Source organism: Myxine glutinosa, chromosome 11 (genome assembly GCF_964187855.1).
Source record: "Myxine glutinosa chromosome 11, kmMyxGlut1.1, whole genome shotgun sequence".
NCBI classification, from domain to species: Eukaryota; Metazoa; Chordata; class Myxini; order Myxiniformes; family Myxinidae; genus Myxine; species Myxine glutinosa.
In genome coordinates this window covers 123,891,207-123,905,628 of record NC_136271.1, presented here as the reverse complement: position 1 = coordinate 123,905,628, position 14,422 = coordinate 123,891,207, and the positions used below count along the sequence as shown (strand labels likewise).

Sequence of the window (14,422 nt, the reverse complement as noted above, 5' to 3'; positions counted from 1 at the left end):
GGTCAAAGCACGGCCGTGTATGTAGGGAATGCTAAATTACTAGAGTACCGTCGGATCTGCGTGAACTGAAGGCCTAGCAACACTCCTTACTCGGCTGTGACCTTCAACTGCGTTTCAAACTCAAGCTCACATTGTCACAGCCCAAATCGATCGAAAGGCCAAACAACACGTCACTGATAGTGATAAACGTGGACGTCAAAGCATTTAAAGACTCCACTGACTTCGGAAGGCCAAGGCATGGTACAGTTGTCAATTCAATCAAAAGCTTAAAATCAAAGAATTCGGTTATAAAGAAAATGCTATTTCCGTCTATTAATTAGATTACATCAGAGAATAATAAAGCACCAACACACCGACTGAACAGCAGAGTCAATGTGAACCGGAAGTGCCAACCAGGAACAGTGGAAGTGTTACGTTTCTCATATCAGCTTCTTCAGCCGCTTCTTCTTCTTCTTCTTCTGCAAAAGTCAATGGCGTTTTCTCGCCACAAGGCTCTATATACGCCACGTACTTAAACACTTAGGCAGGTGTCGACAAGTTCTGGAAGACTATGTCGTTCGCCCTGTTTCTTTAACGAAGTTTAAAACCGATTTGCAGTGTCGAGGTATGATTTAACCGACATGGTATACCCTGTTGATCTATTCATCAGTGGTAGTGTTCTCCGTTACCAATCAGCTTGCTATCGCTTGCCAAGCCAGCCGTTCCTTATCAACCGTTTCGATGGAGCGCTTGCTTAAGTGCTCAAGCCACTTGGATAACGCAACGCTCGACAAGATGATGGAACACACCCCAGCTGCAGTTGTCCATTTAGCGGTGTTTGGAAGCCATGGCAGCATAGGTTGTAACAGTGCAATCCTCATTTGGCAAACCTATTATTTTCATCTTGTGTAAAATGGAAAACCCTCGACGTTGTTGTCCATTGATATTGCTTTCGGTACATAAAATTTTTAATATGCCAATGCATTCCTCTATTGAAAATAAGGGAATGTGATATTCAAGGTGAAGGGTTAGGAAAAACAAATGGCTTAATTTCACATCATTGAGGTTTTACATTTACACCTAAATCTTCATCGCTGTTTAATCCAACCCTCATCAAATTCATAATTATTTCACGTTTTGATCCCGGTTAATCACAGAGATATTGTACTGAGCTAATGAGTTTTTAGGTGTGCGTGTGTAAGTTTAATTGGCATTCTACCTTTTGTCCATTTTATGTACTCTGTAACTTGAAGTCTAAATATGTGATGTGTCTAACCTGTCACGAAAAAATATTGAAATGCCACACCAAAACTCCATTTTACGAAATAGGGGAGAGAAAAAAAATCCGTGAAGGAAGTGACGTCACGACGTGCAGAACAGAAAGGCGTCGCGTCCGCCAAATGTTGTAGGAGGTCATTTCTCTCGATTCATCCAGCGGACCAAGTACCAATAAAGGTTTGTATTCCTGTTTGAATCAATATTTTAAAATATTACCTTTTCGTAAATTTCATCTTTGCCATTTTTCTATCGTTTGTTGTGTTTAATTTTTTAACCAGGCCGAGAGAGAGAGAGAGAGAGAGAGAGAGAGAGAGAGTGTGTCAGTCAGTGTCATCCATTTAATTTATTTATGATTTATCAGAGGCACTGCGAACGCTTTAATCTCCTCACTCGTTGCTTGTTCACTAATATAAGGGTGAAGGTTTGTAACTTCTGGTGCATGGACTGTAGTTAAAATCAAAAGTTGTATTGCCCATGTTTGTAAGTCCTGGCCAATAACCTTCAGGTGTTGTACTGAAATGACAAAATTGCACAGCTGGGTCTTTGTTGGTTAGTTAATGGGAGCCACATATAGGGAACCAGTAACTCGACCTTGTATCTGCATTAAGTCTTCAATCGTAGATTCTGTCTCCAGTTTTGTTAACAGAATGTGCACCAATTTTAAGTTATCTGTAAACAGTTTCAATGCATGGTTTAACAGAGTTGTGGAAGTCCTGGAAAATAGGATTAAGTTTTTTTTAGTAGTCAGGGCTTGCGTTCACTGGGTCGGTCTAAATAGGCCTCAAGCTGACACCATGTATCGTTCAATCCTGTTCCGAGGTCAGGGAGACTAAAAAAATAAGCACTGGTAATGTGAGTACGTGCCGAGTTGTAGCACATACAAAAAGTTTAACAGATCCTGCCAGTTTGAAAGTTTTTCACGCGTTTATGTCGCACGACTTTGTTTTGCATCGAAGGCACTCATTTCGAATCTAGGCCTATCAGAACACTTTCCTGGGTCACATGACATACAAAATGGTCACATGGGTCACATGACATACGCCCATGTCGCGCTGGATGTTTAGTCATGGCCTCGGGAAAATCGCGTTTAAAGTGCTTCATGCACTTTGAACACGTCGTCAATGACATAACTTCGCCGTTTACGCCTCCTAGATGGAGTAAATATTGTGAATGCCTGCAGACGTGGCAGCAATTGGACGGTGAGTGTCACAATCTTGCCAACAGACACCAGCATCCGGTCAACGTCGAGTTCACCAACATTCCTGCAGAGGCAGGATTTCACCCTACATGTTATCAACGCTTCATCAACAAGAGACTGATAGAACTGAGTTCCAAAAAATGTCTGAATAGGCAGCTGCAGCAGAGTTTGGAGAGTGAGGGATCGCTTCAGTGTTCAGGTTCAGTACACACAGGCCAGCAACATCAGTCTGCTGTACACAGGCGTAGTCCGTGGAAAAAATTGAGGTCATGTTCTGACCTGCATTCACCCAAACATGTCCTACCAGCAGTGTGCATTATTTGTAAGAAGGCAGACCGGTACATGACAGTCTCTCATAAAACAACAAAGGACAGCTTGATGCAAGCTGAAACGTTAACAGCAGGTGAGTACATATTCTAAAATAAATTGATAGAAGACTGGAATTCCGAAATGAATGATCGGGGAAAATACAAACTGTGATATTCATTTGATCTATGTTTTCAGGGAAATTGCTGGAAGTCGCGACTCTCAAAAATGACGAAAGCATCCTATTGCACATCAGAGGGAAAGACTGCGTTGCCCTGGAAGTAAGATACCACAAAGTATGTTACAAAGATGACTGTAAAATTTTGTGGAAAACCCTGATGAAAGTGCAAAGTTGACGTCGTAGTCAACGTGTGGCCCTGTATGGGTTTCTCTCATCTCCTCTTCCTGTTCAGGCTGGAGTTCCCCAAGGCAGTGTTCTGGGCCCTGTGCTTTTTCTGGTCTTCATCAATGATCTCTCCGACTCTCTTGAAAATCCTGTCTATCTCTTTTGCTGATGATTCCACTCTCTGCCACTCCATTCCTCATCTGTCAGATCGGCAATCTGCAGCCTCCTCACTCTCTGCAGACCTGGACAAAATCACAGACTGGGCAAACAAGTGGAACATGTCTTTCAATCCTGACAAATCTCACACTTACGATGTCTCTCCGAAAAGAACGACTGGACAACCCTCCCATCCACTTTCTGAATAATCCTCTCCAAGAAGTTCTGTTACTGAAGCTTTTGGGTCTCACTATATGCCATGACCTTTCCTGGGAAAACCACATTTCAAATCTGGCCTCCAAAGCCAGTCGCCGACTGGACATCATACGTCGTGCGAAGTACTTCCTTGGCACACCTGAGCTCCTCACCACATACAAGGCCTTCATCCGCAGCTCAATGGAATACTGCTCTCCCCTCTGGGCTGGTGCTCCTGCCTCACACCGAGCTCGTCTTCACGCTGTTGAAACCAAAGCGTTCAGAATCATTGGAATCTCCCGTGATGAAGCTACCTCCGAGGGCCTTTCACTTACTCGCCCCAGGCAGGTTGGTGGTCTTTCTTCTTCTACCGACTCCTCTCCGGCTTTGCTCCTCCTGCTCTCTCTGGGCTCTGTCCCCCAAATATTCCGACAGGTCGCACAAGATCTGCCTGCAACCCTCTTATGGTTAAACCTCCAAAATCAAGACTCTCTGCTCACCTTCACTCCTTCATTCCTCTTTTCTCCCGCCTCTGGAACAAACTCCCCCACTCTCTTCAATCCCACTCCTCCCTCCAGGTCTTTAAAACAGCTGTTCACCACCATCTCTTATCTTCCCCCATCCAAAACCTTAATCTTTTCTACCCCCACTAATTTCACCCCAAATCCACTTTTTTGAAATTCCTGGAAGTCCTTGGTGTCCTTGTGTTTATACTTCTCCCACCCCCCCCCCCCCCCCTCCCACGCTGCCTTCCCCCAGGCCCTCTCCCTCACACACAATCCCGTTGTCCCTGCTCTCAAATGTTGTGTTTATGTGCTTCCCCTTCTCTCCCCATCTTGTCTCCCGCTCCCCTTTTTATATACTTTTTTTGTTTTTTTTTGTATACTGAATCGAGGCTCGTGAAAGAGCTAACATTTATTTCACAAACAAATCAACCAGACAAACAAAACACAAAAAGAGGGAGCGGAAGACAAGATGGGGAGAGAAGGGGAAGCACACAACCACAACATTTGAGAGCAGAGAGAAGTGTGGGAGGGAGAGGGCTTGGGGGCAGGAGGCATGGGAGGGGGAGGGCGGCGGGGAGAGGTATAAAACACAAGGGGACCGAAATTAGCGGGGGTAGAAAAGATCAAGGTTTTGGATGGGGGAGGATAAGAGATGGTGGTGAACAGCTGTTTTAAAGACCTGGAGGGTGCAGTGGGATTGAAGAGAGTGAGGGAGTTTGTTCCAGAGGTGGGAGAAAAGAGGAGTGAAGGTGAGCAGAAAGTCTTGATTTTGGCAGTTTAACCATAAGAGGGTTGCAGGCAGATCTTGTGCGACATGTAGGAATATTTGGGGGACAGGGCCCAGAGAGGGCTGGGGGGGCAAGGCCAGAGAGGAGTCGGTAGAAGACGGAAAGACCACCAACCTGCCTGCGGTGAGTGAGTGAAAGGCCCTTGGAGTTAGCTTCATCGTGGGAGATTCCAATGATTCTGAACGCTTTGGTTTCAACAGCGTGCAGACGGGCTAGGTGTGAGGCAGGAGCACCAGACCAGAGGGGAGAGCAGTATTCCATAGAGCTGCGGATGAAAGCCTTGTATGTGGTGAGGAGCTCAGGTGTGCCAAGGAAGGACTTCGCACGACGGAGGATGCCCTGTCGGCGACTGGCTTTGGAGGCCAGATTTGAAATGTGGTTTTCCCAGGAAAGATCATGGCAAATAGTGAGACCCAAAAGCTTGAGTGACAGAACTTCTTGGAGAGGATTGTTCAGAAAGTGGATGGGAGGGTTTTCCAGTCGGTCTTTTCGGAGAGACATCGTAAGAGTGTGAGATTTATCAGGATTGAAAGACATGTTCCATTTGTTTGTTTGTGTGATAAATGTTAGCTCTTTCACGAGCCTGATGCTTTCATGAGCTCTTTCTCCTCCCGGTGTGTACCCTGGTGAGAATAGGTACATCGTATCCGTGCGAGTCGTAAGAGGCGACAAAGAGGGTTGGCGTCAGGAAAGGCATCCGGCCATAAAAAACATTGCCTCAAAAAGAGAACCATGACAATTACAACTACATATGGGCAGGGTACAGCCCAAAGTGGAGATCGGTTTCTGAGGTTTGGGACATGGAATGCAGGGACAATGACAGGGAGATCAGGAGAAGTGGTGGAAGTATTGGTCAGAAGAAGCGTGGACATATGTTGCGTGCAAGAGACGAGATGGAAGGGAAGTGGTGTGACAATGGTGAAGGGTCGGCAGGGACAGAAATACAAGTTTGTGTGGCAAGGGTGCCCGGAGGGCGTGAATGGTGTTGGTGTCCTGTTTTCTGAGGAGCTTTTGGTGAGTGTGACTAGAGTGAGTGATAGGTTGATGATGGTGAAAATGATCATTGGAAAGCTTTTGGTGAACGTCATCTCGGGATATGCTCCGCAGGTTGGTCGGAGCGATGAAGAGAAGGACAAGTTCTGGTGTGCGACAGAGAAGCTGATGGAAAACGTGAAATATGAGGAAGTTGTTGTGGTAGGAGGAGACCTAAATGGCACATGTGGGAAGGAGTATGGACGGTTTTCAGGGAGTTCATGGGGGTTACGGATATGGTGTGAGAAATGGAGAAAGTGAAAGGATTTTGGAGTTTGCTGATGGAGCTGATTTGTTGATTTGTAATACTCAGTTCCAGAAAGAGGATAATAAGCTTGTTACATACACATCAGATGGGTCGACGACAACCGTTGACGATCTGATGGTGCGTAGGCGAGATAGGGGGCACCTCCGGGACACAAAGGTGATCCCGGGGGAGGAGGCTGTTTCACAGCACCACTTGGTTGTCTGCGACATAAGGGTGAAAGTTGCGAGGAGTGCTCGGCGGGTGAAGTGCCAACCGAGAATGAAGGTGTGGAGGTTGAAAGAGGTGACAGTAAGGGAGGCATTAAAAGAGGCTGAGTAGGGTAGAGGATGATGTGGTTGAGCTTGAACGTGGTTGGATGTCAATGAAAGATAGTCTGTTGGGAGCCGTTGGTGAGGTATGTGGATGGACAAAAGGACCACTGAGGCACTCGGAAACATGGTGGTGGGATGAGGAAGTTGGAAAGAGGATTGACGAGCAGAGGAAGAAGTTCAAGGAGTGGCAGAAGGCGAAGGGTACGGGAGCAGAAAAAGCAGAGCATGAAAGTTATAAGGCAGCCAAGAAGACTGCAAAGAAAGAGGTAGCCAACGCGCAGGAGGCATGTAGGAAAATGTTCGGAGAAAGCTTTGATTCGGATGAGGGTCAGAGAGCGGTATTCAGGATTGCAAAGCAGACAGCGAAAGAGAGGTTTGATGTGATGGGGGTGAGTTGCTTGAAGGATGAAGTGGGACAAATCGTTGTGGACCCAGATGGAATTAAGGGAAGATGGAAAAGATATATGGAAATGCTGTTGAATACAGAGAATGAATGGGATGGCAACATAGAGAGTAACCCAGTTTTAGGACCGGCAGAGAAGATAACTGAGAAGGAAGTTGAGGAAGCGATAAAAGCAATGAAGAGTAGAAAAGCGGGAGGGCCGACGGGAGTTGTGGGAGATATGCTGAAGGCAGCAGGAAGTTGGGGTGTGAAGAGAATGACAGAGATCTGTAATCTGGTGGTGAAAGAAGGCCGCATTCCAGTGGATTGGGAACTGAGTACCCTCGTCCCTCTATACAAGGGGAAAGGTGACCCTCTGGAGTGTGGCTCGTACCGAACGATAAAGTTATTGGAGCATGGAATGAAGGTATTGGAAAGGGTGTTGGAGAGGAGGATAAGGAAGAAGGTGAAGATCGACGAAATGCAGTTTGGATTTATGCCAGGAAGAGGAACGACAGACGCGCTCTTTATTGTGAGGTAGTTGCAGAAGAAGTACTTGGAGAAGAGGAAGAAGTTGTTTCTTTGGTTTGTTGATCTGGAGAAAGCATTTGACGACTCCCTTCGTCATTATCAACCATTTAAACTACCTGCGTCCCCACTGCAGTACAAGCGTCACAACTTGATTCTTGTCCCTAAGGTCTTCTAATTCCCTATCATTATCCTAGCCCTCCCTCGGCTAGCTTCGGTGCCCCATGGATGTAACCATGGCCGGCATCTCCATCTGCATAACACTGCCATCCCCCTAATCTAATGCTCATGGGCCCTGACCGTGTGAGGAATGGTCAAACTACCATTCCTCCACGTAGGGTACACTATCCTCATCAGTCCGCTACACTTGAGCCTCTCCGTGTGGGAATACATTGTCATGGCTCGACCTCGAAAGGCCGAGCAATCCATGCGGTTGGTTTGTCTCCTGTATGGGGTGTCCGTCGGGCATTTTCGATACAGGGGAGGAGGCATGGATGGGCCGAGGTGCAGGGGCCCATCTCTGCACAGGGCCTCGCCGTCCCACGCACGATGATCCCAACCGCCCACGGTCGGAGCACCGCACTCGCTAAGGTGCGTGGCTCCGAAATCTCCTACCTCCCCTTGAACCTTGCGGATTGCCTTTGCCCCCACGGCACGGCACCAACCATACAGGGCGGGGGCCGGCACGAATGGTGCATGTCGGTCGGTCCTTGTGACACGGCCGTGGCATCGATCCCCGCCGGTCCCTGCTGCTGAACAACTCACCGAGGGCTCACGTCGGCTATCCGTCGCGCTAAACGCTACCCCGGTCGGTGTCGATGCTTGAGCCACGTTCTCACCACTCGCGACCCACTCCACACTCGCACACCGAGGCGTCCCTACGCCGCCCATACATTGTTACACACTCTCCTTCCACATCCTCTGGTGTGCATTCTCCCTCGCACACTGTACTTGCACCTGCACACCTAGGCGCACTCACGCCCCTCACACACTTCAGTACGCCCTCTTCTTCTACGCACTCTGTAACGCCCCCGGGTGTGCACTCCTGCACACACTCTGTAACACACTCTCCCCGCACACAGTCCGGTGTGCATTCTCCCTCACACTCTGTAACACCCACGGGTGTGCACTCTCCTGTTGCACACCTAATCATCGCACACCTTTTCTCCACGCGCTCTTCTCGTGCACACTCTCGTTACATACTCCGTAACACCCACGGGTGTGCACTCTCCTGGTACACACCCAATCATCGCACACTTTTTCTCCCCACTCTTGGGTGTGCACTCCTTTGCACTCTGTAACACACTCTCCCGTTACCACACACTCTGGCGCACACTTTTCTCACTTACAACCGCGCTCCGGTGCACACTTTTCCCTCACACGCACACCAGTCGCCCTCGTACACCGCACAATGGACCTTCCACGACCGCCCGGGTTTTGTCTTTCCCAAGCGCGCCAAAACCCCATTCGCGCCATTAATTCCACTCGCCTTGGGGGACCTCTTTTTCCGCCAGCACCTGCAAACTTTCCATTGAGTTAGCAAGCCCGACATCACGGTGCAAATACAAACTTTGTGCGCATCCCATTATTTTCTCCAACGATTCATTTCCCGGATCTACTGTCTCTTCGGTTTCAATCATTTCTTCAATTTGAATTATTTCTTTTTCTTCAACGATGGCCGGCGCCAATAAAATTTTCTTTTCCAATTCGGCAACCGTCGGCTTTCCTACACCCCGCGTCGCGATTTCTATAGCCCCGGTCAACTTAGCTGCGCTCTGCGGAGGAAATGCCCGTGGGTGTTAGAGTGTGAGGGAAAATGCACACCGGACTGTGTGCGGGGAGAGTGTTACAGAGTGTGCAGGAGTGCACACCCGAGTGTGTTACAGAGTGTGTGCAAGAGTGCACACCCGGGGTCAACTTAGCTGCGCTCTGCCCAAGCTCGCTCCCCACGCGTTCCTTACATCGCATCACCTCGTCGCATACCAAGGCGACCTCCTCGCTCAACCTGCGCCCAATGTCCTCCCCCAATTTTTTTATTTCTTTTTCCGACGCCACCCTCATTTTCTCCAATGTCTCTCCTCGGGTGTCCACTTTTTCATTCATTTTATTTATGTCATTCTTTTGGATGTCCATTTTCGCATTCAGTTCGCCCTTCATTTCTTTCATTTCTTTGGTGGTTTTGTCACCGTTACCCCTTGCTTCTTCCCTCATTTCTTTCAATTGGGTCAGGAATAGTTGCATGTATCTTGGCATCGCGGGCTCGGCTCTCGCTGCCACGTGTGAGACATCGCCATTTTCTTCGCCAGCTACCGCCCTCATCAATTTCCTCCTCTTCTACCAACCCTTCCTGTGGGTCCTGGGTTATCAATTCTACCTCTACCTCATCTTCTACCCCCACCGGCATTCGACCGTCTTGGCTAGCCATGGTACGAATACAAATTTGCCTTTTATACTAAATTTAGTCCGCTCGTAATTTTCGAGTACGTGAAGCACACTCCCGGTCCAATCTCACTCCCCGACACCAAATGTTACTGCCAATTTGTACAATTTGGTGTCCAAAACTTTGTCCAGGGTTCCAAATCCCCACTCCTGACTACCAATTGTTACGGTTTTCCGCCACCCTTCCTACCCTTACCAAGGGGGGATTAAGCCCCTTGTTCTTTCTGGGCCGGCGTAACCGAGACTTGAAACGCCCCTCCCAGGCAAACGCAAGGTAGGGTTTCGGGACAGGTCTCGCACGTACCTAAATACCTGCGAAGCGGGGAAGCAAGCCTCGCACGAGCCACGTGTAATTTGGGTACACCGAGTGGATTGCGCACCACGTGGTCCGTGCAGTTACCGTTAGTATTGGAACCCGATTTGAGCGGTTCTATTCGTACCACGCTTAGTCAATGATGGAAGGGACGAAACGGTCGAATAAAGAAATAACAGGTTTAATTATTATTTACACTTATATATACAATTCGGAAGAAGTCAGACACAGAGCAGCCTTATACAGTCTTATGCTTATTCCCAGACACGGGCCTGATCACACTCACAAAGGGGAAATGCAGGCAGGATGATGTTCACGCGCTGCCTTGGTCGTCCAGGAACGGCGGCGTCGACCGGCGTGGCACTCCACGATCACAGCACATCCCGCGATGAAGGCAAGCAGGTGGTGGAAAGGATCCTCGTAGTGCGTCTCTCGAACAAAGGGGCAGATGAGGCAGGAAGGCGGGAGGGAATGTACGCGTCTCTCGGCGGCTTTCCACAGCGCGTTGAGTTACCGGCGCGCTATCACTCGCGTAACCCAATAGAGGCTCGGCCTAAGCTCAACCGAGCGTCACTTTGGTACGAGCGCTTATACTTAGTTCATGTGCGTCTTTTCTCCGAACTCGTAACTCTCATCAATACTCAGTCAAACGCCTCCCTTCACAGAACTGCAAGTTCACCTCTCCACAGAAGGACTCCTTTTCCCGAACTGTTCGTGGGGGCTTCGCGCAACGGGTTTTATTGCCACGCCCTTAGCCTTCTCGAACGTTCCAACCACACCCTGTGACGCAGTGCTGCAGCCACTCCCTTTGAGCCCTGATTGGTGGTTCGTGCTTACCGTCAGCTTCTCTGCTGCCCTCATTCGGTCCCTGCTCGATTTGCCAGGCCTGCCTCGTGTTAATTCGTGCCAAAAAGCCAAAGGCAGTACAAGGAGACATAAGGCAATGAAAGCAACGAAAAGGACCTACTCTCATTATTCTACTCAATGCAAAACTAACACAGGAAAAGGACTATGCTCACAAATACTAAGAAGTAACTGAACTATCATGAGGCTACATGTTGTAATGTGACTAACTATGAGGGGGGAATTTAACCTTTATTGTACAAAACTCAAAACCGCAACAATATATATATATATTGTTGCGGATCCCGGGTTCGTCGACGTACTAAGGGGGGTTTAAGCTCTGCTCCCCCTCGAACTCCGAGTCCACGAGGCCGCCAACCACACTACACTTGTGGTGGACGGATTGCAAAGCAATTCCAGCCGCCGAGCCCGCAGCTACGCGTGGAAGGGTTAACGGTCACCACCCGAATACCTTCAGACACACGCAGCTGTGAGAACAGGGACTGAACCCCGCACGAGTCACGCTGATTCTGGACGCCCAAGCGGTTGTGCGTCGCGTAACTCGTGCCATTAACACTATCGAACCCGATCGAGTGGTTTTAATTCGGGGCGATGCTAGGTCAATATGGAAAGGACGATGACGGCCAGGTTGGAAACCAAACACAGGATTTATTCACAATTCACAGTATTTACAGAAACGGACAGAGCGAAGAATCTTAGCGGCCTTACCTAGATGCCCAGACAATGCCCCTCATTCGTTCGGGGAAGGGAAGGAAGAGGGTAATGCGCACAAAGCGCGGCCGCTTCGTGCAGCTCGCCCGGATGGGCTCGTTGGACGGAAGCCCCAAGAATCGCTCCAACCCAGGACACCACAGCCGGAGATGATCGCGGCAGGGACGTTGATCGATCACGTGCATGTAGCAGGAACCCAAGGAGCGCTCAGTCTGCGGGAGCCAAGCGAGCGAGGGAGAGTATAGCAGGAGACCAGCGGGTCAGAGTCAGCGAGGCAGAGAGTCAGAGCGCCTGCAATCCCTCGAGCGGGGAGTCTGGGCCGGGTTTTATAGCCCCCCGAAACTCCACTCGAATGTTGCACGGGCCTCCATTGGCCGCCTGGGGTCACGTGTCGTGACAGCCCCTCATTGGTCACCCTCGGCCACTCCCTTTAGCTCCCATTGGTGACAGTTCATTGGCCATGCCCTCGGCCACTCCCTTTAGCTCCTCTTTCGGGCCTGCAAGGCCTGGCCTAGTCCCATGACGAGGCACTTTAGGCTTCGATGAGGCCTACCATTATCCTGCCTGCCTCAACGCATACTAACACCGGGAAGGGGACTATGCTTTAGATTTAATAAGAAATAACTAACTATACGAGGCTACATGTTGTGGTGTAACTAACTATAGGGGGGTTGCCTTTATTTACAAAACCGCAACAATATATATATCATATAGATTGTATAGATTGTTCTCTTGTCCTACCCGACTACATCCTACGTATAGTTGGCCATGGGAGAAGCACGGGGAATCGTCTTGCTGTCTGAATCTAGAGACACGTTCTTGATTGGCTTGTCGATGGTGAGAAGTATCTTCATCGGTTTCATGGAGTCTCCGATCAGCGATTTTCCTTGCTCGGGAGGTTGAACGCAACAAATTTATTTTCTTCGGTGCCATTGCCTTTATCACAGTCAGTCTTCCAGTCACTCACTCGTAGACAAATTCAATTTTTTTCACTTTTACGTTTACACGTGGTAATGAAGATTGCAACTTCTGCAATCAAACAAACAACGCAAATGCAAGATTGCAACTCTGCGTCGTGTCGTGGGCGTGGCCAACGTGGCCTCATGCACCCAGGTGATTGGCTAACTCGAGCTCGAGCGAGCCCTAATGCGCTATGTTATGGCAAAAAATATGGATCTAAAGATGAAAGAAAAAAAAACCTATGTGGTGTGAATGGCAATGGTCATTCGATATATTTTCACTTTTACGTTTTTGGCTAACTCGCTCGCGAACCTGACGAAGATCCTGAGCGAGGATCGCTACGCTACGCTACGTTATGCTAACGCTACGTTAGCTACGCTACGTACGTTCGCTACGTTATGGCTAAAAATATGGATCTGAAGATGTAAGAAAAAAAAACTTATGTGGTGTGAATGGCAATAATGTTCCTCGCTGAAATGTGAAAAAAACACAATCGCTTTTCGCTCTTAAATACGTGCGAACGCGTAACTGTGAGATTATGGCGGCAAGGATGGAACATCATGTGATCGCTCTGAGCGAATCAGCGCGCTGCTCTGCCACCGGCTCAGATTCCGTGTATAATATTCCTCGCTGAAATGCGCTGAGGTAAATATGAATAAAAAATATGGATCTCGTCAAATATTTTTAGGTAGGCCATGTTCTTCCCAGGCTCAATGGCCATGTCTATGCCAAATATCAAGCACGTGAGCCTCTCCGTTTAGGAGTCTATCGGTAATATTACACACACACACACACACACACACACACACACACACACACACACACACACACACACACACACACACACAGTGTATCGTATCGTATCGTATCGTATCGTATCGTATCATATATATATATGTATCGTATCGTATCGTCGGTAGGGTAGCAATATGTAGAGCTAGATAGATAGATCTGAATAGGTAACGTGCTTCGTCTGTCGTGGTAAGGAATCCACCTTGTAATAAGTTTCATGTGTAGGCGTTTTGTCGGGTAAGAGTATATCTGTGGACATACCAGGATGTTCGAGTGATAAGTAGAGTTAGGGATTAAAATATAACGCCCCTGTGTGTCTCACCTGGTTAACCAAACCTATGTCCCGTATGGCAATGCACACCACTTAGACACGTAGTTAGGATCTCCTTCGTGCAACATTAAATGACTTCCCTTCCCTGACAATGACTTCAGAAGGAACAGGCAAAGAAACCAGGCCAGGACACCGCTGATGATGGTTGCCGCCGCTACACTTCCGGCGGCCTAGGAACATCGAGTAGCACGAGCTATTACCACGCTACGGGCCTGTGATTGGTCAGCGCGCTAGGCGCGAACCTCCAGCCAACGAGTGCGGGAGTCGCAAAGCTGGAAGGTTCGGTGGAAGTCACTGGTTGGTAGCGCGCCAAGGCTGATGTCACCGGCCAGGTTATTTAAGCACGCGCCAAAGGACAGAGAGAAAGAGGGAGAGAGAGAGAGAGCGAAGTTGGATTTGCGCTTGGCTTGGAGCAGCAGCAAACCTGGATACGGAGTTGGTCTGGAGAGTCTCTTGCGGTCCCCTTGTCTCTCTTGGTGCTTGGACATTTTCTCTGCTCTTCTTCGTCTTGCGCAGCCCGAGTTGAGTCGAGTAATAGCCCGAGTGGAGTTTGCTTGCTTCTTGCACGTTTTGCTTCGGAGAGCTGACTGGGACGTAGCAGGCCGAACGTGGGTGAAGATCCACCTCGCTTGGAGCCGCTAGCCTGCGTTGGACGCGCGGTGCTTTTCCTGCTGTGGGACCTTGTGGCGCTTGGAGCGAGGCCTGGTGGTGCTCGGAGGCGGTCGGAGAGGGCCGCGTG

At 48.9% G+C, this 14,422-nt stretch overlaps 1 protein-coding gene and 1 long non-coding RNA gene across 2 annotated transcripts in view; one reads left to right on the top strand and one right to left on the bottom strand.

Annotated features, from left to right (window-relative positions):
• LOC137436894 (syntaxin-5) overlaps window positions 1–148 on the bottom strand; it is a 57,929-nt gene extending 57,781 nt beyond the window's left edge. Inside the window, exon 1 of the mRNA XM_068131104.2 lies at window positions 131–148. The gene's annotated coding sequence lies outside the window, so the exon portion shown is untranslated. The remainder of the gene's footprint in view (window positions 1–130) is intronic.
• Window positions 149–1,328: 1,180 nt separating this feature from the next.
• LOC137436895 (uncharacterized) overlaps window positions 1,329–14,422 on the top strand; it is a 32,740-nt gene continuing 19,646 nt past the window's right edge. The window contains exon 1 of the long non-coding RNA XR_010986384.2: window positions 1,329–1,434. This is a non-coding gene — a long non-coding RNA (uncharacterized LOC137436895). The remainder of the gene's footprint in view (window positions 1,435–14,422) is intronic.